This window comes from Anser anser (assembly GCF_964211835.1).
Source record: "Anser anser genome assembly, chromosome: 1".
In the NCBI taxonomy this organism is placed as follows: domain Eukaryota; kingdom Metazoa; phylum Chordata; class Aves; order Anseriformes; family Anatidae; genus Anser; species Anser anser.
In genome coordinates, this window is record NC_139720.1 from 48,221,209 (window position 1) to 48,238,565 (window position 17,357).

The 17,357-nt window shown below is 43.8% G+C and overlaps 1 long non-coding RNA gene across 1 annotated transcript; it reads left to right on the top strand.

Moving 5' to 3' along the window:
- Positions 1–9,505: 9,505 nt before the first annotated feature.
- On the top strand, positions 9,506–16,333 carry LOC310892694. The gene is made up of 3 exons (XR_014578311.1): positions 9,506–9,657; positions 13,614–13,711; positions 15,443–16,333. It is a non-coding gene; the product is annotated as an uncharacterized lncRNA (long non-coding RNA).
- The last annotated feature ends 1,024 nt before the right edge of the window (positions 16,334–17,357 follow it).

Here is a 17,357-nt window from a genome sequence, read left to right on the forward strand (position 1 = left end):
TGTCACAGGCAAAACAGAGTTGAATTTAGTTTATTGCCAGTTAATATCTATTTGAAATGAGAAAACAGAAGTGAAGGCAAAAAATATATATCAAAACACCATCTTCCCTCCTGCCCCTGCTTGATAGGCTTAACTTCACTCCTTCGTTCCTCCACCATTTCCTGCCCTGAGGAACATCTGGGGAATGCCTGGTTATGGTCATTTTGCAGGTTTGTCTCTGATAATACTTTCTCCTCGTGCTTTGCCCCTGTGCTGTGTGGGCTCTCTACGGGCTTCACAGGAATCTCCTTCACTGTCTGGAGCACCTCCTCGCCTACTTTCTGACCTTGTTCACATTGCTGCTTCTCACCGTTTTTCCTCTCTCTCTGCGCACTGTTTTCCCTTTCTTTCCTGTGCTGTCACTGAGGCGCCGCCATCTTGGCTGCTGGGCCCGGCCCTGCCCTGTGGTGGGGCCGGCAGAGCCTGGCCCTGGCCTCACCTCACAGGGGAGCCCTGCGGCCCCCTGACAGCCAACACAGTCACTTCTTTTATTGCTGTAACTGGTCTTTATAGAAACCACTATTTCTATTAGTGGGAAGTAGCATTTTGAGATCTCCTAACGTAATTGAAAAGGATAATGTTTAGTTTATGTTAAAAGCACAGAGCACAACTGAGAAGCAAATCATGCTGTACTAGGAAGGACTCGTTCAATACTTTCACCTTGGGAAATTAGTTGACCTCAAGAACCAAATTTCTCCCAGAGTTGTCTAAGACCTTCATTACCAACATTCATCTCTATTTGTCCTACAGGCACATGCCTGGGTAGAGCAATTAACTCTTAATAGTTTTAGCTCTACTCTTTTAATGCGTTTTTACCTATTTCATGCCTCTTCCTTCTCTTGTGGGTTTTTCTGATTGCAACCTCAACACATACCAGCATGTGCAGCTGGGAATATTTTTCTGCATTTAGGGAACAGACAGTAATGTAGTAACTTTCTACACCTTCTCTTCTGAAGAGACAGACTCAGAGGTGGTACAGGTGTTTGCTGTCATCTGGAACTGAAATGTTAAGGGAGTGCAATTTTTATAATTTTACACGGCTTCGTGTGAAGCAATGTTCTAACAGAAAGGAACAGCAGGAAAACAGCTTTCCCTCCTGCCCTGTGGAGCTGAACTAAGCCCAGGATTTGGCTGTTCAGTCTCGAAAATGCCATCAGTCACGTTTCTGAAGAGCACAGAAACCTGCTGGTCCTGCTTTAACCCACAGGGACCATATCTGTGGGACTTCAGAAGCAGAATTTCACTGGTAGTGCCTGTAACATTGCTTCCTCAAGGTAGATTGCAGAAAATATGTACAGGAAATAGAGTGAACATATGAAGGAACAATAGCAGTCCTTCACAGGACTCTCTGTAAACACTCCTGTGATTGAGCCTTTTTATCAGCAACCTCCTTCATTTGTGGAAGTTCACCTTTGCTGATGACATCTGTCTCAGTAGGTGGAGGATGCTCAATTGCTTTCTGGTTTAAATGACATTTTAAATGCCAAGCTGGCTGAGTGCTGCAGCAGATGGTGTCTTCAGTCAAGTGCAACTGAAGCAATGACAGGAACATTCCCCTTACACTAAATGTGACTTTAAAAGAGGCAACGTTTTGACTCACAAACCACGTCCCATTAAGAAGACAAGTACCTCCTTCAGGAGCAGCAGAGTGTTGAAACTTGCTTTTATTTTGAAGCTGTGTCTTTACGAGTACCTTTGTGCGTCCCCACAGTCCTGGCCAGCCTCCCATGTGCCATGGCAAGCCAGCAGGTGCTGTACGTAGGACACCTCCCCTGTCCCTTTCCACCGCAGCGACTTGTGGAGTTGACCATGGCCCTGTTAGTGCAACAGGCCAGGCCAGCACTGCGTTCCCATTAAAGAGTTGCTCCATTGACAGCATCCACCAGCAGCACACTGCTCACTGGGCCTCTGGATTTTCATCTTAAGGACCAAAAATCGCCCTGGCTGCGCAGCTTTGGAGCAGGTGGAGGTTGCCTTGCAGACAGAGGTCCTGTGCTGTGGGTGAGTACCAGCAACACTGTCCGGTGCTCTCCTGGGACTTGATATTGGCTCTGATGCTGGAAGCAGATAATGAATCTGCAGTAGCCCTGTTTGGCAAAATGTGTCCTCAATAGCAGGGAGGCTAATGGCAGCTCAGGTGTCCAGATGTGCCTCAGCGAGCGGTTAGGGAAGGGAAGCGCTCTGCTGCTCGGCCCTGCTCAACCTGTGCAGGGGCTGGGGTCCCCGGGGGCCTTCCTGATGCTGAACAGCTGGCACCAGAGCCAGGCCTGGCCATGTCCTTCCCCTATGGTTTTGAGTGCCTTGAACCCACCTAATGTCATGGCCCAGAGCAATGGATTTTGTAAATGCTCAGGAACGCTTCTTGGCTTTGTTTACATGTGACAAATACCAAGGGCATGTTTTGAGAAAAAGGCAGTGGTTTTTTTAAATTTATATATGAAATAATTACCTTTTATTTGTTATTATTATTATTTTTAAATAGCCCTGTAAGACTTACATTTATTATTTCCTATATGTGTTTTACTAAGAGGTTTTGGTTCAGGATTTTCCTCCTGTTAAATTTCAACAGACTGAAAAAAAAAATCAGAGCACAGCTACAGGTGTGCTAATCAATATGTGTATACATAAATATGCATAGATATATTTTTACTAGGAAAAAATAATACCAGACTTAGCATAAAGATGATATTTAGTTGTAAATTTGTACTAAAAGTTTCTAACAAAGCTAAACTTTATGAAATTATGAAGCTATGTAAAACAAGTTAAAAGCTGATATTTGAATCAAACCTTCTTTCTTGTTAATTAAAACCACAAATCACTTAAATTTATAGAATCATAGAATCATCTAGGTTGGAAAAGACCTTTAAGATCATCAAGTTCAACCATCCACCTAACACTACAAGTCCACTGCTAACCCATATCCCTTAGTGCCATGTCCACACATCTCTTCAGTACCTTCGGGGTTGTTGACTCCACCAGTTCCCTGGGCAGCCCGTTTCAATGCTTGACCACCCTCTCCATGAAGAAATTCCTCCTGATCTCTAAGCCTCCCTTGGTGCAACTTGAGGCCGTTGCCTCGCATCCTATCACTTGTCACCTGTGAAAAAAGCCCAACACCCTCACTGCAACCTCCTTTCAGGTAGTTGTAGACAGTGATGTCTCCCCTCACCCTCCTTTTCTCCAGACTAAACAACCCCAGTTCCCTCAGTTGCTCCTCATCTATCTTGTTTTAGATCAGTTTATCCCGCACTACAAACCTGGTAAGGCAGAAGACATTGATGCTGCAATGAAAATTTTCTTTTGTGTTCAAATGAGTGAAAATAGGAGTTATGTGAAGCGCTTGTTAATTTTTTTAAGTAGGTATTTAGAGCAGGAGCAATGATTAAAGGACAGCTTCACACACTGTTTCTAAAATCCAAAATGTTTTAGAATTTGTGCTGATTAAGAAAGATATGCAGCAAATTAAAATTTTAGGAGCTTATCTTTTACTTTATGTAAATTACCCACAAACAACTGCATTAAGTACTTAGTGTAATCTAATCTCTGTAATAACAGCAGTGGATACAGAATCTATTTAAATGATCTGTACTACTGTCAGCACCACTTACGCAAATTGTAAATCAAGAGACTTCTGTTTTACATTGATTTATGTTGCTGGAATATTATACCTATTTGTTTCTCTTTGTCTGTGGGGTAATTTATTTTCCATTCCTCTAATGGACTGCTTCATTTTTACCTAAGATATATATTTTAAATATTAGTTTTAGATCAAGTGGTTGCGGGACTGTTCTATTTCCTTCATAGCCCAAAGGATTTTTAGTTGATGGAACAGCAATCCATCAAAACACAGCCTGTATTTAACAGATGAAGTCTCATGCGGTTGAGCATTCAGACACAGGCCTATTAATAGTTTGTTTTTTGAGGGTAACCATCCATAAAAATTCAATGAGGCAAAACCAAATTCAGCAATATCTGTCTGTGTGGCGCTTCCCTCATGCCTTGCAGCAAAACAATGTCCAGAGAAAGCAAGAAAACACTAATGTGTTTTAATTTGAGGCAGCCGAGTTAAAAAAGAAAAGAGCATTTGTTTACCCTGGGTATTTGGGAGTTTGTGGGGCTGCTTAGCTTTTTTCTGTGGAAAGTAAAGTGCAAGCGTTGTAGAGCATGAGCCTCAGGTACATGTCACTTGTCCACCATGCAACTGTAAGAGCATGGTTGGCACAAGCAGCAAGTTTCTGTTTTGTGGCACCTCTTGACTTAACCTTGAGCATCTCCAGCCTGAGCTCCAGGTCTCTCTGGGCCCCAGCTGAGGGGTGCTTTGGCCGTTTGGCACAAAGCCACGCTGGGACAGAGCCCCCTCTGCCTCTGCTGGGGGAGGTCACCTCCAAACCTCAAAGTGAGCCTCATCAATGCAGGTCTGCATAAGGTGCTGAATACCAACAGCCCTCCTGGCCTTCTGGATATATTAATTTCTGGATGTCTGTGCCCGGAAAGTCCATTAACGTGAATCTATTCAGAAGGGCAATTCTGAAAATAGAAAATTCAGCAAGGGAGTGGTGCTATCTCCAATGTCATGGGCGTGAGGTGACACCAAGAGCTCTGCCCGGCATCTGGGAGCCGTGGTGGCTTCAGAAGTCTCTCCAGCTGGAGCCTGGCCAGGCAGTCAGAAAACAATTTGCTCCATTCAAAAATTCTCTATTTGCTGTGAATAGCTATTAAAAGGGAGAAAAACCCACATCCGCTAAAATAAGCCTGTTACAGATCCCACAGAGGGAGCATGTACATTGAGGGATAAAGTGATGTTTGCATAGTTAGATAGCAAGAAATTAAATCACAAAAAGTGAAGCAACATTTAGATTTCTTACACTGGGGTGTGAAAAACTCAGAGCTTTTACACATTTAAAAGAGGAAGAGTAAGGGAAACACCTGGCTTTATTTCTGCTGCCTTAGAGAAAACTTTCTGGACTGACCCAGTCTCAGCTGTGAGAGTTAAAGCCCTGACCTGGCAGATTCATACGGAGCTGATACCAACTCAGACACAGAGATGAGATAAAAGCCATGGGCTGTGGATCAGGACACAATCGTAGGCAATCTGGAAGAGCTCAGCCTGAAGGTGTTCATACTATTTTTTAAAAACAACAACAACAACAAACTGTCAGATTGAAAGCTATTTGGCTTTCCTATAATTCTCGTTGTTTAGCTTGCATCCTCCTCCAGCAGGACCTGGTTTCATCTTTGCAAACGAGCGGTTTCAGTTTGGGGCTCTCTGGCCTGCTGTGCTGTTGCTGTAAATGCTATCAGGGAATGGTAATTTGGCTTTTATGATCTTCAGAAGATTTCTGAGGGACTTCAAATGGTGGACTTCAAATGACTTCTGATGGATATTTTCTGATTTTTTTTTTCTCTTCAAAATAATGTCTTACCATCTGTTGGTCTTTGGGTTTTAAAGCGCGGTTTGGCCATTACAGTTTACATTTGAAAAACAGCAGCAGAGGCAAATGCATGCTGTCAGAATCACTTCAAACAGTGAAAAAAAGAATCCATGATTAATTTAGTTCTTCAGTCATTTCTGCTAATTGGTAGCAGCAAGACATAATTTGGCACTGGATGAATTCCTGCCCTTTTCAGCTCCGTGCTGTCCCACGCATCACAAGCTCGCTTTGGCCGGTGCCGGGCATGGGGCCGTGACTGCTGGCGGTGCCCCTATCACCCACCCGTGCTACAGGACAACATAAACTGGTTCCAGAAAATGAACACGGAAACAGCCACATCTCCCTTGTGGCCAAGCACAGATCGGATTGTCCAAATCCAAGCTGCGAGCGCAATTGTGTACCTACAAAAGCAAAGCGGTGAGCAGTAATCAATTTGCACTACAGCAGTTGTCAGATTGCATTGAGTAAGCTTTTCTTTCTTCTAAAAGCCAAGTGGGATCTTACCCGGTTTTGTAGCTCCTATTAGAGGGGATTGTAATTGCTGTTGGTACTGGCAATAGGAAAGCACGAGTCGTAGCTGACAGTGTGCCAGCTCAGGCCTGATTGCGGTGACGGCTCTTCTGCCCGCTTGTCTAACTCCACACTGGGCAAAATGATGCACAGCTACTCGTGCCCTCATGTCACAACACATAATCATACAGTATAATTAACTTCGTGCGCTGCAATTAACAAAATAGCATCTTGATACAGAAATACATCAAGGAAACAGACAACTTTTATCACCCACCATATGCTGCCTAGAGTCAGACATGTAAGAGTTGCTGCAGATTAGCAGTTGCACATTATAATTCACGTAGGTCTTTCGGAGAGGATGATGCTTCACAGGCATACAGACAATATCGTTCCTGAGGCAGCTTGCCAGTACTAACAGGGAGCTGTGAGTGAATTTGTACCACCATCCTGCCCTCCTTTCTGCTGTTCCCTTTCTGCCCTTCCTCTGTGCCTCAGTTAAAAAACATGAGCAAACTCTCCTAGAAGAGACTGACCTCCTAAACAGAGATGAATAAACATGCATACCTTTATGTACACAGGGAATGTGTGTGCCTATCCCCTGAGCTGCTTGAGCCTTCAATTGTCTTTTGGTAGCTGTACATTTCATCTACGGGGGACCTGATCTCACCTCCAACTTACCTGCATCTCCACTTCCCCCCCAAAAAACATGCCAGGGTCAAGGGAGCTGAAGCCGGGGGGGAACATAAATGTTTTGCCCCTATATTTTAGTGAAACTGTGAAGAGCACTGAAAAGCTTTTCACTTGCTGTGCTGGATTGCTCGAGGAGCGGCTGAGAGCACTGCGGCAATGGCTGGTGGCACCCAGGAGCAGCCTCTCGGTGCACCTTGTGCCCCAGCAGGGCACACCGCTCTTGCAGGGATGGCTTTAGCAGGCTGTGGGGGGCTGGTAGCACTTGTGCTTGTAGTCACTTCTGAGATGAAAGCAGGGGAAAACTACAGTTAACTGTTTTGTTTCTCTCCAAGCAGTAGATGAGCTGCTGTGCTATTGCTCTGAGGTGGGTCCGTGCATCTTTCCAGCTTCCCTCTCGTTTCCTGCATGCTGTCGTGAAACTTCCCTCCCGCTCAGGGCAGCTCCTCTACCATCCTGCCTCGCTCCACAGGCCGGAGCTGGAGGTCTGTGTGCTGCCTCAGAGCCATCCCCCCCCATCCACAGCCAAGGGCTTTCGTGTCACCCCTTGCTTCCCGCATCAGACTCTGCCCTCCCTTTTCATGCCAGTGGCTGTGTGCCTTTTTTGTTTTGTTCTGTTTAAACAAAGTGATCATTCGGTCTCTCCTCCTGGAAATGATTAACTTGCATTTATTTTCTCGGGGCAGTATGAAACGTCCCAGGTTTGACTGAAGAATACCTACCTGCAGAGCATCCTGTCTTGTTCTATAGAACCGTCTCTCCGTGGTCATGTGTTGTAATGACCAGTTGCCTCCACTGTTATAAAACTGGACTGAATTTCGAACTTAATTTGCCTGTGTCCAGCTTTCAGCCACTGGATCCTGTTGTTGTCTTTCCCTGCAAGCTGAGAGAAGGGATGACTGCCTAGCATTTTCTGCCTGGGAAAGCACTTGAATGCTGTAATCAAGTCACCTCTCACTTTTCTTGTTGACAAGCTGAACAGCTGGAACTCTACATCTGTGACTGAAAAGCAATTTTCCCTTGCCATTTTTGCGGTTCTCTACCCTCCCCAATTTTTCATCAGCCTTTTCAGAATGAGGATTATCTATCATACCAGTCCTGCACACAAAGTGTAAAAAATCATCTTTCTTCTGGTGCTTGATTTATTCCCTCATGTGCAGCAAGAAGTCAGGGACGTATTAGCCCCTTTTTTGCTGCAGGATTGTGCAGGGAGCTGTGTTTGGATTACTCTTCCGCCAAAACCCCCCAGGCCCCTCCCGGAGTCACCACTTGCCGGTCTCTGTTTTGCAGCACAGCCTGCACCCTCCCTAGAGGGACACATTTACTTCTGACCGTTCAAAGATGGGTATTCTGTACACAGAACCCAGTTTACAGGGTATTTCAGACAAAGCCACCAGGTGGCTCATAAGAAACCTCTCCCTTTGGCAGCGACTCTCCCCCTGTGCAATTACACTTCGAAGTCTGTCAGTTTGTCCACTTGTTTCCGAGCTGGGAAGCAGCGAGCGTGCCCTGAAGGCAGTGGGTGAGCGGGTCACACCTGAGAAACTTTGCTGTGGTTTGGCAGTTCCAGCAGCCACGGGCTCCTCCGGCTCCAGCGCCCTGCACTGCCCACCCTGCGCCCCAGATCTGCCTTACATCCTGCCGATCCCCTCTCACCCCTGTCCTGCTGGTTGTCTGCTCTCAGACACATCCCCCTGGGTTAAGAGTTGCTGAATTATACATTAGCAAACCCTGAGAGGGAGGACACGATGGGACATACTGTTGAGTCATAGGGGGAAGAGCCAAATAGAAAATAAATTCACGGGAGCTGCTGAAGTAACCAGTTCTTAAACCAAGTAAGTGCTTTCAGACGTGGTATAGTGCTAACTTTCCATCAGGTTTCACACAGTACAAAATTCAGCCCCTAGGTGCCTTACGTCTCCATGTTTACCTGTACAAACCTGTAATCTGAAATGAGGAACTAAGATCTCTCTGGCAATTCTCAGAAAGTCACGGTAAGACGCTCTGTGCCTACCATCGGTTCTTTGAGTGCTGTCACCCCCTGTTGTCCCAGCGGTATGTTTTTCCACACTCCTGGTCAGTGTTAGGGTGTGTTTATGGTTATCTATTTTATATACTAGCACAACATAAATAATATTCCAGTCTCCTGCAGTTTCCCCAGTGCCTCCAAAATCAAGACCGCTGAAAAAGAAGGATCCTCAGCCAACTCTTTCACCGCTCTCGGGGTTCACTTAGTAGCGTTCATCCCAAACATCCTCCTCAGTTACCAACAAAGAACAATTTCTCTCTACTTGATATAAATACATAATCCTACTTCTTTCCAGACACAAAGTAAATAATTAGCACTTGTTAAATTAGCACTTAGTAAATTATTAGCACTTCTGACATCCAAATCTGAACCATCTAGTCCCCGAGATGTTTTGCTCTTCATGTCCTTCTGTATTGGCCTTAGCCTCACAGCTGGCATGCAGTCCTCAGCGGGGACTGTGAGACCTTTCGGTGTGACAGTGAGGAGAGAAGCACCTGCAGTGCTCGCGTTGCCACACCTGAGGAGAGGGGAAGACGCTCTGTCAGAGGTGCCACAGGGCTGATGACACCTGTGGGGAAGAGCAGGCTATGGAGCAGCCTTCAGTTCGCTGCCCATTGCTGATGTCTGTTAATATCTCCAGCTGATGATAACCTGCTCACAGGCTAATGCAGGTTTTAAAATGATCGATGACCAGCAGTGCTCTACCTGGTAAGGACAAGCACTTTTTATTGGGGCGAGTAGAGTCTGCCCCACACTCAGATCGGTGGGGCTTGCCTTTCCAGATGATTGCTGGGTGCCTGATGTGCTTCAGCTGCTGTTGCTGTGCTCTGCCTTGGTCTAAGCTTAGCCCCACGAGCAACATTTAGTCCCTGCTGACCAAAGAGCTCTGTCAGGCTTTCGGGGAGCAGTGTGACCTACGAGAGTGCACGCACCTTCTGAAACAGGCAGGACCCACAGGTAAAGGTATAACCAGCCCCGGGCTTGCACCCTTTCGCTCAGATCTTGGTGCTGACCTGCGGGGCTGGGAGATGCCTGCCTGAGCCAGCTTTGCTTCAGGCCTCCAGAACTGCGTACTGACTGGGTTTTTGTACACACCCTGCAGGCAGCGGGCTCCTAAGGAACAGTGGGAACTCCTGCTTTGCTTTTAGTCACTGAGCGTTCCCTCTTTTCTCTATTTCTACCAACACAAGAGCTACGCAGGGACAATGTTCCCTGATCACCAGGGAGGACTGCGATCGCTCTGGTCACCATCCATTTAAAATCAAACAGGAAATTAGAATTACAATGAAATAAGAAAAGATCAAAGCCGGGATTCTCATTAGGTTCTGTTTCCTGTGATATTTTCCATATTTCAGGTTTTATTTAAAAAGAGTTTTTTTCTCCTGTTGCATTTTTTTTGTGGTAATCTTTTTAGAAGGTTTACTTCTAACTGGCATCAGCAAAAACTTAAGGGGATTGCGGGTCTATTTTTCTTCTGTGTTGCAAGGCTGTAGCAAAGCCAGAGCGTAGGAAGCAGCGAATGCTAAAATTACACCTTGTTTGTATACTTAGCGAAAAATTACCCTGCAGGCTCCAGACACCCGGAGCGTGAGCACTGCTTCTGGAGGCAGGACCGGCGCTGGCGGCCTCCCCGTGCCCAGCCATCCCCAAAATGACGGGGGGGGGTTGCACCTGCTGTTTAGCATTTGGGGGGCCCTGAGAACATGGTGCTTTATAGCTGTTTGTCGAAATTCCCAGCTAGGTGACGCTGCCAAGCCCTGTGCGTCTTACGCGGTGTGTTAGGCCGCGCTGCCTCAGTGGCACCAGCTCCCTGTCGGTCCTGTTACTCTAGGTGCGGCCCGTCGTTCCGGAGTTTCTGAAGGAAACCAAGCCACCCTTCCCCAGTTTCTGTCTGGCTAGGCTACACATTAGGAAATTTTTATCACCACCAGTGCTTCCTGAAATATCGGCTTCCTGACACGTGCGCCCTATGAAGAATTTGGTGCCGCTGCAAGGCTGTGTTTTTTTTTTTTTTGTTTGTTTTTTTTTGCTTTGAGGATACCATGGCTGCTGCTAATGGTTTCACATAGAAAAGTATGCTGCCAAGCAGAAAGCGAGGTGTGAAGGTGCCAGGGATGCCTAGCCCCTGCAAGGTTTGTACACAGTAGCAGCTGGGTGAAGGAGAACTAATTAAATTAATTACTCCTTGTGCTTCTCTACAGCGCTTCTGCAACAGGGTTTGTGTTCACCTACGTTTAACAGCTGACCTATGGAAAATAAACCAAACCACAAAGTGAAAGGTTGCCTTACCATTACCAGTTCTCCATGCTGTCCAAGATCCCACCTATTTTTTTCTATTTAGAAATTAAGGACCTTCTATGGCTTGACTGAATGTCACTGCAGTAGGCACGTGTCCTTTCCCTTCCCTTTTCCTTCCAGCCTACAAGAGCCAAATCAGTTTAATATGTGCTGCCACAGAAGATTTATTTAAATTTGTTCGAAACAAGAAACCATTGGGTATAGTAATTGCTAAAAAAACAAGCAAAGAAAAAATCCTATGTCAGGATACATTATATATTGAACTTGCAGTTCTAGCATTAGATTTACCATTCAACAGCCAAAATATATACAAACATCTGCTGTGATATGAAATGATTTTTGTATGATGGGTTTTATGAAGGAGGAAACATTATAGTACTTGCCTTCCTTGGCTAATTCAAAGCAGCCATTCATGGCTTTCCGTATTGCTCTGCACAGCCCAAATGCCACTCATGACATTCTGGGTTGAGTTACAAGACAGGAAAATGCCAACTAATAAAAGTCATCTTTCCAATGTCTCAGTTTTGAGTGCACTAGCTCTTGCGGTCTTCAAGCTGGTCACAGTTTACATTGCTCAGCTTTAAATGGAGATTATCTTGGTGAAAGCCTTTTTAAGTCCGAGATTCCATTTTTGTATTGAAATACCAGATGTCATCCTGAGATTTAATATATTCTTTCCCTCTAATCTACAGCAGACAAACTGTTTGATCTGACACTGCGTGCTGAAGTTATATTTTTTTCCATGCTGTGTGCTAAAGATCACTTAAAAAACCTGTCAGTGAATGCCTGACAGCTTTATTTGTACTTGCTAATTAAGGGGCCCAATTTGATATCCAAATGGCTCTGGAAAACATTACATTTTCTTTGTCAGATTTGTATTTTATACTCTCATTACTGCTATTGTCTGAAGTATTGTTTTCTCTGTTCTGCAGGAAGGGAACTGGCTCTAATTATTGGCTTGGGGTGGGCAGTTGAGTGGAGGGGACATTCACACTACCTATTTTAAGTAAATTTACCTAATTTGCCATTTAAAGAGCCTCCTCTAGGCAAGGTAGAGGTAAACAACTTCCCAGCAGCTGAGCTAGACTCTGAGCATCTGTTGTGTGAATACCCACCAGAAGATACACAAACTGGGAAAAGCAGAGAAATACTTCTCGATTCAGCCTGACTTGCTATGTTCACAAGGCCTTGCTGCTAACAAAAGTAGGCTGCTGTTACAACTTTGAAGTGGAGCACGATGCTTTACGTACACCAAGTTATCCCATACTTAGAGTTTTGTGCAGACGTACACACCTGCTCAGCTCTATATCCTTTATCATTATTACCAAGAGAGGATCTCTTCCTCAGAATATCCTCCACGTAGTGAAGGTAATGGTAGTGGATTGTGAAGGAAGGCAGTGCGGGAATATTTCTAAAACAATGTGTCTTCTACAGAGGCAGTGGAAAGCAGTGTTGAGGAAGACATAAAGTAATTTCAGGAGACTCTAGTGCTGTATAACATAAGCTCAGGAAATTGTTTCAATGCATACTAAACTTTAAGCACTTTAAGCAAGTGCTTAAGGGACTCAAGTATATTATTAAATGCTTTCCTGAGTCAGAACCAATATCTTATCATTTAAATAAAATTTAGAAAACTGTAAGCGGAGGCAGAATGCAAAATCAAAGTCAAAACCCAGCTTGATAAATGATGTGCAGCCCAGACAGCCTTCCAGAGTGCAGGCACTCTCAAATGTCAGTGTCAGTTAAGAGATGCAAAATATTTCCTTGTTAGAGTGTGCAGCAGCACCATATCTGACTTAGGCTTGGACTTATTTTTATAGCAGTTGGGGGAGAACTACTTTATCTATAGAGTAAGTAAGGCCCTGTGCAAATGTATTTTTATATATTTTAGAAAGTCTACAGGCTAGAATCAGAATGGCAATTATTGAAATTGTTGCCAGTGCAGCTGATGTGCTGAGTTCAACTAAATTACATTTAGATAAACTTGCAAACAGTAGGGTTAGCTACCTGCCATGTTGCTGGAGAAGAAGGTGCTGGAGAAGAGCAAAAATTCTGGCTGAGCTTGTTTCCTTAGCCACAGGATAAAGTATTTCCATTAATTCTGACCTGTCCCACCTGACTAGAATATTTTGTTTCTTTCAGTAGGTTTTTAGTCCTTGAGACTACCCAAGTGCCTCAAAATACTGACTTATGTGGCTTGGTTGGTCTGTATTTGCTTTAATAACAACCAGCTGGATGCTGGTACTAATGCTATCACTATAATAATTTTCATCTCAGGACTGGGTGATGATATTGAAATAGTGATATTGAATGTATGTCTTTGTTATTACTCCTTTGTCTTTTTCTGTTTTGGGGGAAGTTATCCTTTTATATCAGCTATCTTACATATCTAGATCTGTCTATCTATCTGTTTTTAAAAATATATCAAAACAACAACACCGTAACCAGTTATTTAGCTACAACCTTTTAATATTTATTTCTCCTGTGAGTAGGCTTGTATTTTAAATGCGGTGCTTATTTCACAAAGCTGATCTCTTTCATCTTACATTATTAGCTCAAATGAAAATATTCCCACGTAAAATTTTCTAATCCCTTATAACTCTCTGTGGAGGAAGAAGAGCAAGGGCAGATTCAAAATCTCTGCTGGACTGAAGAACTCAATTCCTGACTGTTAGGCAGTTGGCTAACTCATCTAATTCAAGTACGCGAAAGGGTGAGTAAGCAATAAACCATTTCAAATCAATCCATCTGGCAGTAGGTAAAATAGCTCTAATGAACAACATGTTTACAGAGCACATTTCCTACTCAGTCTAGTCATTTGCAGGATTCAGGCCACAGATGTCACAGGTTGTCTGAGAAGCATTAGATGCAAGGAGATGACTGCATGTGAAAGGGGAGTTTGAGGATAATTTATGGTGATGGATGTTTGCTGTTTATGCTCACTTCATTAGCTAAGTCAGTCTGGATAGCAGTCATGGGACTACTCTGCTTCCCCTACTGCTTGCTGATGGCCATTTGCTCTGGAGTTCATAGGTGAGTGCACACAAGCATATGTTTTTGGCTAGATGATTTGCTTTATGATGACTAAGGAATGCACATGGCATCTGTTCTGGAGTTGTTAGAAGTTGCCCTGCCCTTTGGTACAGAAGCTGGGAAGAATATACTGTCGTATTTCCCTCTTCTTCAGACAGAGGAAAGGCACAATCTCTAAAGTTTCTGTTTAAAATAAAGCAATTGCATTCTGACTTCAGATGCTCTAGGAACTAACAAGATCCTAAGTCCAATCTTAACGTGAGAAGCTTTGTATCTGCCTCAGCCAATGCTATCAGCATAATGTCTTGGCATTATGAATCTTTGGATTGCCTTAGGTGGGAACACGTGTTCATAAATAATAGCAGGATTTGGCTTTTTGTACATAAAATTATTAGGCAAATCAGTAGGAGCAGCAAAACCAACCAAATAGCTGTCTGAAAAGCGAGAACATGAAGTGCTCTATAATGAGCCTGAGCACAAGACAGCTAAATTCACAGCGAGTTAAAAGTTACACTGCAATTGTGGTAGCATACTGTTTAGCAAGGATGAGCCAATTCTTTTGTCTTGTGAATGAGGAATACCACTAAATTTTTCAGTCATAATCAGATTCCTGGTGGATAAATGGACATATGGAAGCATTTATTTGGGCAGGAACAGTTATTTGATTAACATCAGATACCTTCCAGATTTCTAGGAACAAAGGGCACTGCAAATAAATACATATTTGGAATTGTATCTCTCCATTCTGAGTGACAGCTCCCAGGAAATCCTGCAAAGGACAGCACTGAACAGTTAACCCACTCAGGTTGCTTTGCACAGCTTGAAAAGTGCAAATAGCGAGAGCTGAGAATATTACAGTAAGATGAAATATTGTAAGTGACAAAGCAAGCCCCCTTTATAAATTCAAATTGCTGTTCCACCATTTAACACTGTCATCAAGGCACCTCTGCAGGTGACGCCAGATAACCAGTATGCATCAGAAGGAGCTGAGGCTGCATGCCCATGGCACAAGCAGTTCAGTAGTAAAACCACTTTAAAAAACGTGCTCCCACTTCCTTCCCAACCCTCCTTCCCCCACATGTTTTTTCCTTCAGTTATGCTGCACATAATTACATCAGCTTAACAAATTCAGCAAAAGAACTGAACTGACAAAATGCTCCGAGCTTAAGCACAATCCAAGTGCTTACATTGGAAATACTTGTCCTTGAAAAGAAAATTAACTATCCTGGTATAATTGTCCTTTACCAAATAGCTTCCTTATTGTACCTGCATTTTTTAAGCTCGGATAGCTGCAATAGAAAGTGCTCATACTCCTAACTGAGAAACAGAGCTAATAAAACTGTGATGCATAGAAAAGGCCTCCAGACCTCCTTCTATGTTTATTTGGAAACATCTTCTTTCTCCTTGCTAGAGTGGTATGATTCACACTCTGCAGTACTGGGCATCTCTTCATACCAAAGTGGGAAACTGGTGAGGCAGCAGCCCTGGTTGGTCCTCAGCATGCCGAGCACTTGAGTGCTCCAAGCCCTCCTCAAGCTCTTAAGGACCACTCCCTCAGACTTCATGATATCCAAACGTTTGGGGCTGAAGTCTGCTCAAGAAACTCCTTGTGCTTCTCTGGCTATTTACGTCATGTGCATGAGCAAACCTGTTGCATCTCTCCTGTTCCTAGGATTTGCACTTCCCACAGGACAGAATTTCTTAATGTCTCTGCAGGATGGACTGAGCCCAGGATCTGCCCCCCTGATCCTGAGTTATTACCGCATGTGACACCACCCTGACTAGCATGAGAGACACTGAGGTGTTGCCATAACACAGGCCATCACTGTTTCCTGCTTTAAAATTATTGAACAAGGTTTGGCTAATTTTAAAAAGTTTAGTTAAATAATGCTTGTGTGAGACCTGAATGTAGGCTGATCTGTAACTGAATAATTTATGTCACTATAATTTCCTATACGCCTGTAAGAACCACAAAGCACAGATCATTCCTCTATATTAGATATGAAGAAAATAACTAGGGCGATACTCAAATTTTAGTTCGTATTTATGCATATGTTGTTATTTTATTTTTATCATGGATCTTATGAACGCATTGTTACTTCCTTTCTCCTATGGACTGTCTCATAGTTTTAAATTGACAGCTCCTGGAGGAGAGAGACAGCGTGTGACATGTGAACAGAACCGAAGATTGATAAGGGTATGCATTCATTCATTATAATGATGAAGAAGGAATGAAGATTGACAGTTCAATCATTCATTAATAAAGACTTACGGTATTCTCATTCATGAATGTGTTAGTCAAATTATAAAACATTTAAAAAAGATATTATTATTATTATTAAAGTTTGACTTAGTGCTTTGTCCTTACTTGACAGTGTAGAAAAATCCCTATCGATAAACAGAATTTTAATTAGTCTGAAAAATACCACAAAATTACTGATTTTTTTTTTTCATTTTTGGAAATACCTTTTCTATTACAGATTGACATGAGGCAGGACTTAAATACTTGATTATTGTAGTTTAACAGACTGCTAAACCTCAGCTGAGCCAGAGGACTAACGCACCATTCCAGACAAGACAGGCACAAGCTAAGTTACTTTATTTTGAATCTGCCCTGGTCAGAGGTCTCAGACTCCCAATGACTGAATTAAAACCTCAATGACAGAGACTGATGACAGAGTCCACTGTGAAGGACTTGGCAGAACAGGGTGCAAGCCTTGTCTCACAGAGCATCTCTGTCTGCAGCCCCCTTTCTAGGGGCTGCTGCTGGATCTCGGGCTGGTCCGTGTTCCTGTGGGGCAGCCGCACACGGCCCCGCTCCCTGGGGGAATCCAGTGGCGACCTCGTCTCCCATGACATACTTGGTTGGAGTTTGTGTGAGAGCAGCCTGGCCACCCTGCAGTGCGATGGGAAGCAGAGCTGCTGTCTCAGGGTATGTGGTGCCAGCTCAGGGAAAAGCTCACGGACACATAAAAACAGTCTCAGTACAGACGCGGGTAAGGGAGGCAACCAGAGAACCACGTTAAATCTCGTCCTGTTACAACTATTCCTCTTCCAAATTCTTTGAGCACCTCTTCAAGCAAATGCTTCCTCTCCCAAGTTAAGACTTAGATTTGTACAATTCACATTTTAACAGCTTCACACCCATTTGTTTCCTTGAATTCATTGCCAAATGGCATTGATTTTTCAGTTTGTGTTATTGTCTGTTTGTGTTCTACAATAAGATGGCAATCTCCTTTCCCTAAAAAGACCTTCCCCCCCCTAAACCCCCCTTTTTTTTTTTCTTTTGGCAGTGAACAAGTCATATTTTTTCACTGTTTGCCTGT